Genomic DNA, 13,120 nt, shown 5'->3' with positions numbered 1-13,120 from the left:
AGGGGTGGGAGGTGTCTTGGTGTGGGAGGGGTCTAGGGTGGGAGTGGTCTACCTGTGGCTACTGGGCAGATGTCACAGAGGTCAGTCTAACTTTTGGGATGTAACCGTGTGGAAGCTTTTTGCTGAACACTTCCCGAGGACATTGTAACTTTTGGAAATAAAATCTCTAAACCTATGGATCCGAATACACCCTTAATGTTGGATAAACCTTTGGTCTAGGATATACCTTTTGGATATATATTTGGATATACCTCTGGTCATGGATATATCCTTGTTGTTGGATAAACCCTTGGTCTTGGATATACCTTTTGGATATACATTTCGGATATACATTTCATGTGGAATATACCTTTTGTTCTTCTTTCAACAAATGGTATGTAAAAAGCGTAAGACTTTTTAACAATGTTTTTAAACTAGTTTGTGTTTTATGTAACAGTTTTACAAATACTGTGTGGATGGATACATTTACTTTTCTGTAAATTATTGATTTTTTAACATCTTAAAATAACACTAACTCATTTTTAATAACTCTTTTAGAGAAAAAAAAATGCAATTTTAACTTTTTTCATTAATGTTTTAACATTTTACAAATGTATGAACGCTAAAGACGTTTATTTTAACTTTATACAATGTTTTATACACCTTTAAACACTATGTAATTGTGAAAGTACAACTTTTCTTCAAATGTATGTTAGAAAATAGAACTATTTGCTTGATTATAATTTTAATACATGTTGTTTTAGATGTTTTAATGTGGATCGTGGGAAAATTTCCCACGGTCACATAACCTGACCAGAAGTGGGGAGGGGTGGGAATGTTTGTAGGGAAGGGGACCATGGGAAATTCCCACGGTCCGGAGCTGAATATTGCTTTTTCAATGTTTTAACATTTATGTTTTAACATAAAATGTTGTTTTAGATGTTTTAATACTAACACATTTTGATATCTTTAAGAAAATATAATTTAAACTTTTTCATTAATGTTTTAACATCTTTAAAATGTTGTTTTAGATGTTTTAATACTAACACATTTTGATATCTTTAAGAAAATATAATTTAAACTTTTTCATTAATGTTTTAACATCTTTAAAATGTTGTTTTAGATGTTTTAATACTAACACATTTTGATATCTTTAAGAAAATATAATTTAAACTTTTAACATCTTTAAAATGTTGTTTTAGATGTTTTAATACTAACACATTTTGATATCTTTAAGAAAATATAATTTAAACTTTTAACATCTTTAAAATGTTGTTTTAGATGTTTTAATACTAACACATTTTGATATCTTTAAGAAAATATAATTTAAACTTTTAACATCTTTAAAATGTTGTTTTAGATGTTTTAATACTAACACATTTTGATATCTTTAAGAAAATATAATTTAAACTTTAAACAATGTTTTATATACCTTTAAACACAATGTAATTGTGAAAGTACAGCTTTTTCTTTAAATGTATGTTAGAAAATAGAACTATTCGCTTTTTCGGATTTTGTCATTTTTGGAGTTAAAAGCCTTTGGAGACGGATAAAAAACTTTTGTTCTTCTTTCAACAAAACGGACTTGTAAAAACGTAGGTTCGTTTTTTAAATGTACGTACGTGTTTATGCGCTTGATATGTTTTAATATTTGTTTAATGTCTTAATACTAATACATTTTGATAGCTTTAAGATTATACAATTTAAACTTTTTCATTGACATTTTAACATTTTACAAATGTGTGAGAACACTAAACATGTGTATTTTAACTTTTATACAACGTTTTATATTATTAAATATATAATTAATTAATTATAAATAATTCACGCCCATAAGGGAGGAGCAAGCGTGGGAAAATTCCCACGGTCACGTGACCTGTCCGGAGGTGGGAGGGGTGGGGTAGAAAGGGGCGGGGCAAGCGTGGGAATATTCCCACGGTCAAAAGGGGGCGGGGCTTAAGGGCAATAAATCACTCAAAGTGACAGAAGCCGCCCTTTAACCTCTCTCTTATAGGATATTAGTTGATAGGTTTCGGTTCAGAACCGATGTGATTTGCGGATTAATGGCAAAATTTACAAATCATAGAGTGAAATTTTACCATTTGCATGTGTTTTAAGTCCTGTCAGTTTAAACATCAAGCCAAGAACAAGACTGGAACTCACACGCTGTTTTGTGCGCGCACACAGAGCCACGCAGACAGCATGTGAACGCTGAATTCAAGCCTTACTCTTTCTCTTTTTTTGAGCTTGAACCATGACTTGAACAGACACATGCACGCAAAAGTATATAGGCTATATAATAAGTCAAAATGCATGTCTTGGCAAGTATCCTCATAAATACTGTGAACTATTGATAAAGAAAACCGATATCATTGTCTGTGCAATTGATAGCAGCCTAATATACCAACAGCTGCTTGGTACCACCAGTGTTAATCAAACAGCAAAAGAGAAAGAGAAAATAACTTTCATTTAACACAGATAAATTGTATTAATAACATTAATTATATTTAATTTATACAGTGAAGAAGAGTATAGTCTTATTTTACATTTGATTGTTCAATATCTGTACCTGAATACAGTTAGACTTACCTGAAAAACATAAATCACTACTTGTTTCATTGATGACGACAGCTTGATAAGTGTGCTGCATAAAGTGTGAGTAGGCCTACCAAGCAGCACCTCCAGGTGCTCCCGTATATAACTATGTTATAGAAAATATATTACAACATTTTTTAAATTGTAATAATATTTGAATTTTGGATCAAAATATTACAGCATTGGTTAGCATAAGATATATATTTTAAAGCATTTAAAAATGTAAATATTCTAAATTTTGGCCATTAGCATTAAGATTTATGTTTTTGAACCCATCTGTGGGGCTGTGAAGTCAAAGACACAGCCTTAATGATTGTGCAATATTTTTTTTTTATAAATAAATAACAATATATATATATAGACATAAATATACATAGGCTATATATATATATATATATATATATATATATATATATATATACAATAAAGTAACAAACAATAAAGTAACAAACAATGTAACAATATATAAAAAAAAACATATATATATTGTCACATTATAAACAATATAACAATATATTGAACTGAACTAAAACATCTGAACAATAATAAACATTATATAACTAATTACTTAAACATACATAACTTACATTACAACTTACTAACATAAAAACAACAAATAACTAAAAAATAAAAAATAAATAAAAACAAGCATAACTATTTACATTTTTAAAACTGTTCCGATTTTTATCCTTATTTAAAACTAATAACTCAGTAATTTTTGTGCACCAATGTAATTTTTATAGGCAGCTCATTAATTATTGCATCTATTGTACCGGAGTACAGCTGCGGTGGAATTTGAAAAATTTGATTGTCCCCGCAAAATGTGGCAAGAGTTTTCCACCTCAGTCACCCCCACTACCTCGATCTCCTCCTCAATCGGTTCGATCTCCTCAATCTGGATTCATAAAAAATTAAATTACAGATTACTAATGCGTGTGTGTGTGTTAGATAAGGAATGAATGTGTTTCAATCATGAAAACAACAATACAGATAGATAGATAGATAGATAGATAGATAGATAGATAGATAGATCGTAAGTACCTTGACAGATGTCCTGTTTGATGAATGGATTTTTCCTTTTCCATTTGGTTGAACAGTTCCACGAAGGTGGCTTATATGTACGAAGTCTCCTTCGTGGAGCTCCAACAAAGACTGCTCCCTCCATAGAGAGACCTCAAGAAGGGTTTCCCCACACCTCATCTTTAGGTCACGAATTGGGACGTCCATCCTCGTCATCCTTGGTTTCTGTAGCTGCAAAATTAAAGCACAGTGAAATGTACAATAACATGTACAGTATCTCTTAATTTAGAATGCTATATTAAAAAGTAGAGCAGACTGACATACAGACAGATAGATAAATGCATAGATATCGACTCACTTTCTCCACCTTGCCTTTGATGCTCATAAAACCACCCACTGAGTTAAGGTCCTCCTCCTCGCCAGTGACATCACGAGAGGGTGGACACAGGGCATCTAGGGCAGCTTTCTCTGCCTCTTCTGACACTACTATAGTTGCTGTTCTAAATTTTAACGATGAACGACCTAACAGCACATAAAGCTGCCCATGTCTTTTATCAAGATTGTAGTTTTTTATAATGTATGAGTGTCCCTCCTCAAATTCGGGAGTAGAGCCATTCTTCTTATGAACCCGATGATATTTTTGTTGGGGTGTTTTCTTTAGCAGCTGTTGACAAACAAAGCAAAGAAAATAGCATTATTTCATTCATTCAATTTTCATTCTTGTAATTAATTAATTAATTAATTAAGTCATAAATTGGTTCGGTAAAATTACTTTTTTGCTCTCTCTTGTCCAGTCTGAAGTCCAGCGGCAGCAATGCACGCCCAGGTCACAGGCACCACTTTATATAACCTCTGGTTCTTTCGCGTGACTTGCACGCCGAGTAATAATTGAAGTGTTATCAATATAAAAATAAATTCAAATATTTATTTAAAATAATCTCTTTAAAATGTATCTTTATATCATCATGCCTTGTTATATTTCCCTGGCTAAATAAATAAATAAAATGATACGATGGTGTTGACTGTTTTCTAATAGGCTAGACCTTTCGGGACTCGCACGCGAGTAATAATTTAAGGAAATAATTGTACAGGAAACTTGTACAGTTAGTGTATGACATCAGCCATTCATGAAGTAAACAGGTGTCACCCAACTGATACACTATGACATGGGGTGTACTACATGAAATTTTGGTTACATACCTGTAGTCCAGTCTAAATGTCCAGATGACACCGGCGGCAGTAAAACGGCTCAAGTTTGGCTGCACTCTCTGTCCAGCCTCTGGCATTCTCAGCCCATGGTTGAGGACATGCTCAACTAAGGTTGCTCTGATTTCATTTGAAAGTTGTTGTCTTCTTTGGCCATGAACACCTCTACCAGCTCTACCCCCACCTCTCACTCTTCCTCCCCCTCTCATTCTCACCCTTCCTCTTCCTCTCTCTGCAATGTCTTCCATTGTTGTTGTAAAATAAAAGGTGCTCATCTGTGGTCTTTTCATAGTACTTACAACCCGATTGAAGTGTTAAAAGTAAAGCATTTAGGTGTTTGGCCAGGTGCCACATGTATCGGCCAATCAGCTTGTGTAGTGTCATTTTGAATGGTAGTGTTTTGAAATGGCAAACATGTGACTTTATGTCAGATTGTTGTGTCTTATGCAGAGAACCGTGTTCAGTGCATTTGAAAAGTGCCATTTTGAATTGCAAATGTGTTTAGACTTTTGGAGACGAGAGGTTTTGCTCTCTGTGTGTTAGTTTAAATAATTGTGCTGTGCATGTCATTTGAGTGTGGAAAAAACTGTAATAGGAAGTAGAGAGAGAGAAAAAAATGGAGAGAGAGGAAAAACAAACAAATACATCCTTGGATGTAATGTATATGTTTGCATATGATATATAGTACAGTATTTGCATAAACGCATATGACACGCACCAGAGTTTCTCTCAAATGTTTGCTTTCACTTTACAATTAACCAACTGTGTTTATGTAAACCTATGTATTGGCACAATGAGACTCTAAAGATAACTTAGTCCAGTATCCAGGCGCTGTCTGACCGGCTTTTAGTGCCTGTGTGCATCGGGTGCATGTTTGAACAGCGCATCAGCATTAAATTTGAATATAAAGTTTAACCGGCTTTAAAGCACATGCAAATAATGAACTTTTGTGATTTACAGTGTGCCGTAAGTGTAACTATACCTCTGAGTTAACATGTGATGTGAAGTACGTCGCATTGTACAGTGTGTTGAGACGGAGGCGCCAGAACTGCAACTGATAGAATGCACTGTAACACGATACTACGATATTTCTTCAAAAGCAGATCGTGGAGACATTTTAATCGTTCACGATCAAAAATCGTGACATCGCACACCCCTAATACCATCCACCTTGACAGATAGCCCCACCGCAAACGGAGACATCCAGCCAGGGGAGTGGAGGTGGCATGTGGCAGGCGACACCAATCTTCTTGAGGCAACGCATCTGTCTGCCGGAAGAGCATCACGGGTTGCACTCAACACAAGGCACAATCTGATGACGTTTTTCCAAACACCCGCAGGACTCATGCCATGGCAAGACAACATAGTTAGGAGGGGTCTCCAGAACATTTAAAATAAATTAATGGACAGTTCACCAAATTCAATACCTCCTCCACCAGTAACTGAACTTACCAGGTGTCAATATAAGTGGAGGGCACAGTTCGTCTTTTGGTATTTGCAATGTAATAACTTAATTGCTTGTTAAATTTGTATATTGACTTTGTAAATAAACAACTATTTGTCATTAGGTACTTCTGATTGTTGTTCTTTGAAAACCTGGCTTGGCTTTGTCAATTTGCTCAAGCCGCTGGAGGATAGCATCTTCAACTGGTGTGGTAGGTGTAGGTCTTTTCCTTTTTCCGAGATGTGGAAAAGGAAAAACCCCACTTGTGGATGATGAGGAGAGTGTGGATGATGCCACAGCTGCTCCGGGTGGTGGTGATGGAGTGGACGTCCTTGGGAAAATGGATTGTGATAGACTCTTGTGCTTCAAAAGTGTCAACTGCATCCAGGCTCAACATGAACGTTTCGCTGCCTTCTGCCTGCAATACATTAATTTCAGATATGTGAAGTCCTAGCAGATACTATTGCAAGAGTTCAGTATTTATGGCTGACATAGTGTAGGACAGCAACAGAAATCCCATTTTTTTTCCTATTATTATTAATAATATATAAACATGTAAACTTATACTATTATACCGTAATGTTAAATAATGACTTGTAGTAGGTAATCATGTAGACTTTAGCCTAAACTAAAATTGGCGATTTTTATTTAAAGGAATTAATTAATTATAAAAGCGATTTAAGGGAATAAAGAAAAAGAAAGGCTTATTGTATTAGTGAAATATTTTAAACTATTTGCAAATACTATTTTATTTTTAAGTATGCATACATTCTCTCTACATGAATCAAGGAAATTATAGCATATTTTCAATTCAAAAAGCAAAATGTAATAATAAAAAAAAGTTTCAGTAATTTGAGTCACCGGATACTGTCGGTAGTTGAACATTTCTATTGTAAAGCAGTTGTCAAATATTAAATGTTCTTACTTATCTACTTACATTTTACCATTCGTTCACTGTTAACACCCTTCTGTGAACGGTAAGTCCGCCTTCTTTAATCATTTTGACATTAAAAGTCCAGCGGTCTAGCTCATCAGTCTTCCTAATAACAAACAGAGCGGTGCGTAATGGAGAGCATCAGAGCAGCATCAAGAATATCAAATACATCGCAGTGAATCTCTTATTTGCATAAGTTTATTGCCAATAATAATGCCAGGTTTGTGAAAGTGTAGAACTCGGTGAGCTCGAGTAAAACACATCTTCAGCACAGCGACTCAATTAAACGCTTCTGATTGGCCGATGCAAGGCAAGGCAATTATTTTATTTTATATTATATTTTATATAGCACTTTTCATACACAATGGTAATTCAAAGTGCGTTACATAGAAGAAATTAAAATAATCAAAAGAAATAAGATTAATCAAGAGACTGTGATTGGCTACACTGATTTATGTCTGTGATTGGCTACAATGCTCAACGCTGCAAAAGCACATTGTAAGTACCTTTAATGCAAAGGGAAAAATATTAATAAAACTGTAATATGCACTTTTCATGATTAGGCAGTTCGCTGTAATCTTCTTCACATTTGTTTTTCTGATTAATTGGTTTGCTTTATGAGAAAGACAAGGTAACAAAATATTCGAGATAGGTCTGACTGCAGAACCGCAGAACCATACGTCATAGCAGTGTGAGGACGACACAGTCTGGTGCTGGAAGTGGGCGCGGCAAGGCATTGCGCTACTTCCGTGTTTTGGAACGTTTTAAAGTTTAAAACCAACGTTATTATAAAGACTTTGTTTTAAACGATTTAATTGAAAAGATATAATTAAAATTGATTAACAATATTATAAATTGAACAAAGCTTAAAACAAAAAAATAAATAATACAATGAAAACAAAGCTTGAGAGTTTGAACATTTTATTTAATTGAAAATAATTTTAAATAGTCAACCAACATAGACCTTCACAATAATATGATGGACTGAAAACACGCAAAAAATATTAATTTAAATAAAATGATTTTTTTTCCTCTGAAATATAAAAATAAATCACACACTGGCTGTTTTCTAATTAAATAAAAATACAAAATACTCCTGTAAAAATTATCTTGTCTGCTTCTATAAATGGTGTAAGCTACGTGGTAAATTCAACCAGAGTACTTATATTGTATTTAAGTTCCATTTCTTACTAAATGTCTTTTTAAAAGTATGGAGAAATTTAATGAGATTTAATGTTATGTCATTTTTGTTCTTTATTAGAAGTTATCCATTACTCCAGTCTAACAGATTAAAGATATATGTATGTATATATATATACAGTGAGGAAAATAAGTATTTGAACACCCTGCTATTTTGCAAGTTCTCCCACTTAGAAATCATGGAGGGGTCTGAAATTGTCATCGTAGGTGCATGTCCACTGTGAGAGACATAATCTAAAAAAAAAAATCCAGAAATCACAATATATGATTTTTTAACTATTTATTTGTATGATACAGCTGCAAATAAGTATTTGAACACCTGTCTATCAGCTAGAATTCTGACCCTCAAAGACCTGTTAGTCTGCCTTTAAAATGTCCACCTCCACTCCATTTATTATCCTAAATTAGATGCACCTGTTTGAGGTCGTTAGCTGCATAAAGACACCTGTCCACCCCATACAATCAGTAAGAATCCAACTACTAACATGGCCAAGACCAAAGAGCTGTCCAAAGACACTAGAGACAAAATTGTACACCTCCACAAGGCTGGAAAGGGCTACGGGGAAATTGCCAAGCAGCTTGGTGAAAAAAGGTCCACTGTTGGAGCAATCATTAGAAAATGGAAGAAGCTAAACATGACTGTCAATCTCCCTCGGACTGGGGCTCCATGCAAGATCTCACCTCGTGGGGTCTCAATGATCCTAAGAAAGGTGAGAAATCAGCCCAGAACTACACGGGAGGAGCTGGTCAATGACCTGAAAAGAGCTGGGACCACCGTTTCCAAGGTTACTGTTGGTAATACACTAAGACGTCATGGTTTGAAATCATGCATGGCACGGAAGGTTCCCCTGCTTAAACCAGCACATGTCAAGGCCCGTCTTAAGTTTGCCAATGACCATTAGGATGATCCAGAGGAGTCATGGGAGAAAGTCATGTGGTCAGATGAGACCAAAATAGAACTTTTTGGTCATAATTCCACTAAACGTGTTTGGAGGAAGAAGAATGATGAGTACCATCCCAAGAACACCATCCCTACTGTGAAGCATGGGGGTGGTAGCATCATGCTTTGGGGGTGTTTTTCTGCACGTGGGACAGGGCGACTGCACTGTATTAAGGAGAGGATGACCGGGGCCATGTATTGCGAGATTTTGGGGAACAACCTCCTTCCCTCAGTTAGAGCATTGAAGATGGGTCGAGGCTGGGTCTTCCAACATGACAATGACCCGAAGCACACAGCCAGGATAACCAAGGAGTGGCTCTGTAAGAAGCATATCAAGGTTCTGGCGTGGCCTAGCCAGTCTCCAGACCTAAACCCAATAGAGAATCTTTGGAGGGAGCTCAAACTCTGTGTTTCTCAGCGACAGCCCAGAAACCTGACTGATCTAGAGAAGATCTGAGTGGAGGAGTGGGCCAAAATCCCTCCTGCAGTGTGTGCAAACCTGGTGAAAAACTACAGGAAACGTTTGACCTCTGTAATTGCAAACAAAGGCTACTGTACCAAATATTAACATTGATTTTCTCAGGTGTTCAAATACTTATTTGCAGCTGTTATCATACAAATAAATAGTTAAAAAATCATACATTGTGATTTCTGGATTTTTTTTTTTTAGATTATGTCTCTCACAGTGGACATGCACCTACGATGACAATTTCAGACCCCTCCATGATTTCTAAGTGGGAGAACTTGCAAAATAGCAGGTATACTTATCAAATACTTATTTTCCTCACTGTATATATATATATATATATATATATATAAATAATTTATATAGGCCTATATATATATATATATATATATATAAATAATACACACAAACACATTTTAATCCATTTTCTGATGTGTTATTGTTGAAATATGTTACCCAGAACATGCAACTTTATGTGCCTACTAAGCATACTGTAGATGTCATTACTAAATTATTTTACAAATTCTCAAAAAAAAACAAGCACATAGAGGTATAGATAATTTAATTCTTAAACGAAATCCTGCATTACAACATTTTCTGATGTGTTATTGCTGAAATATGGTAACCTGAATATGCCCTTCCATGCAACTGTATGTGCCGACTGAGTAATTAATGATCATATGTTAAAAAAGGAGGCTGTACAGGGCTAGATAAACTTTCACTGCAGAGTATGCACACACAGCAAATATGAATCTCTTTAATCAGCGGTTTCTGTGTCTGAAGGAGCCAGAAAGACGACACTTTTGTAGAATATTTATCACCTCAAACCAGCGATTATACCTAACCACTTCTTAAGCAATAAAGAATAATTAAGACAATACTGCACTGCCATAATCATTTATTACAAATAAAACAAATATATTGAACATGTAAAACAATTAACAGTCACAATCTTTTATGAACAAACAAGTCAATAAATCAATAATAACCGAAGTCCAAACGTCTTGTGCGCAGTCATGTCCAGAAGCCATCTGATAATTTAAAAAGATATATCATATTTCACCCAGACAACGAATCTATGGCACCGATTATAATGAGTTGTCATGAAACTATAATGGACATGGGTGTTAATAGGCTATATCATATTCTTCTTACCTACAAATAACGGGATAATCCAGTGGTGAAACATCTTTCTGCTTGAAATCGATTAAATTCTTCAACCTTAATCAGAATTACTGTGGTAAGCTTTAAAACATTAAAGAGAATAAATACACAGAATAAACTTTCTATGTTCACTGACAGCAAATATAATCAGAACATACAAAGTAATTATGACTTACCTCTGGTAGTAGCACTTCAAGGACAAACGAAATATTATGTGCATCCTCTTTATCCAGAGCACCTTTAATGCGTTCTGCTAAAGCTTCAGTCTGTTATTGGGTTAAACGTGTCAGTTTATATAAGCATTGTGAATATTAATTTAACTATATATTAAATAATAATAGTAATACCTGTTCTTCATTAAAAACAGAAAGAAAACAATCTCTCCAATACTTGAACTTTGGGTCAAATGTCGGATGTTGATGGAGTAACATTCTGTTTTACCTCAAAACTCCCTTTTTAAGGTCATGAGCAACTTTCTGAAAAACATTTTTTTATATATATAATTTAATAAATGCATAACAAACAGCAAATTAGAACACTGGTTGTTAGGGTGTACCGTCGGTGAAGGTGTAAAATCAATGATGATGGAGAACAATTTTCAGTCCAGGGTGTTTATTTTGGTGCCAAAGTGATTCCCAAGCAAAAATATATACAGTAACAAAAACTAAGGCAAAAGAAATATATATAAATCCATAAGAGGTTCACATGTATTCTGGCTATGCCAATATCCAGGCCCAAAAATACAAGGAGTGATCCCACACTCCAAACACTCTCCTGAAAAATGGCTACCAGGAGCCCTTTTATAGAGTTAGGCTCCTCCCACTTCTGGAACATACCATGTATAAATAAATGATAATTTTAAAGCAAGATAAAACTATACAAATATATTAAACAAATGGTATTAACATGCAACCTATGCATCACTATATTAATTGCAAAATTATGTCTCCACATTACAAAGAAAATGTCTGAGAAATGATAATTTCCCTGATTTCCCCCTGTAATGTCACTGACAATGAAAGTGCCCTTCCAATTGGGCAATTAGAAGCTTTAAAATGGCAGCCGTCGCTGCACATGGGTTTGCCAGTAGAGAGGTGACCCACAATGTGAGTATAACAGTATTTTATGTGTACATGTTAGTTTGTTACAGGGGAAATAAACTGTTAACATTTGCAAAAGAGTTTGGTGTGGTTTCTTTGAAGGTTAAATCATATAACAAAACAAAACATTTAGCATTGAGACAAAACAAACAACCAACAAAAGAAAAGAAAATTATATAAAAAACATTGAACTAAGCAGAGAGCCTATCACACCACCTAAACAGAAAAATAACCACACATCTAGTATACGATGTTAATTTGCCGGCATGTAGATTGTGTGTGTATATTGGTGTAAACTGTTTATGGGGTACAAGTACTTCAGCAGTCCTTTCAAAATAAAAGTCCTTTTAGTCTTAGGTCACAGGCTCTCTGTGACACTGGTTATCAAGACACACTAAATAACTTGTAACATGCTTTCAAGATTTATCCATTTAAATTTATTTTCCCTTTTTAAATGGCATTTTTGACATTTGTAACCCCCCAAAATAATTAAAGTTTGCTTTTGTTTAAATGAATTGTGAGATTGTTATAAAATTGAAATGGCACAACGCAATATATTATTAGTGCAAATTATATTACGTGTGACTGTGGTCTGAGGCTGTCGTTATCAATGTTTTTAACTTAATCACCCAAAAAAATGAGGCATACCTTTATTTCATCATCTGTTAGTACATCTGCTACCAATCCCGTTCTGATTACTCTTCTGGTTCTACAAATAAATATATAAATAAAAAGAAAATTTACTTATTTAGCATATTTACTCTCAAAAGTGTATTATCTGGGGGGTTTTTTCGTGTGCTAACGTCACAGTCACGTGGCGTCGGCGCTGTATCAAGTCGGACAAAATTTCTAACCGGCATGCAGTGCTTCAAGTCAGCCGCCGATCGGTCTGCGCAGAGCTGCATGAAGTCGAACAAGCCTAATTTCTAGTGAAGCCCCGTATCGAGGCGTGTATTGGTTTACTAGAGTCACGTGATCGATGACAAACGAAGCCTCAAGGTGTGTTCGACATCGGCTGCGGCTGGATGCAACTGATCGGCGAGAGTAGCCGCGTGCAGGCGGGGAGGAGCTG

This window comes from Abramis brama (assembly GCF_963993115.1).
Source record: "Abramis brama genome assembly, chromosome: 4".
Classification (NCBI taxonomy): domain Eukaryota; kingdom Metazoa; phylum Chordata; class Actinopteri; order Cypriniformes; family Leuciscidae; genus Abramis; species Abramis brama.
This window is presented reverse-complemented; position numbering follows the sequence as displayed.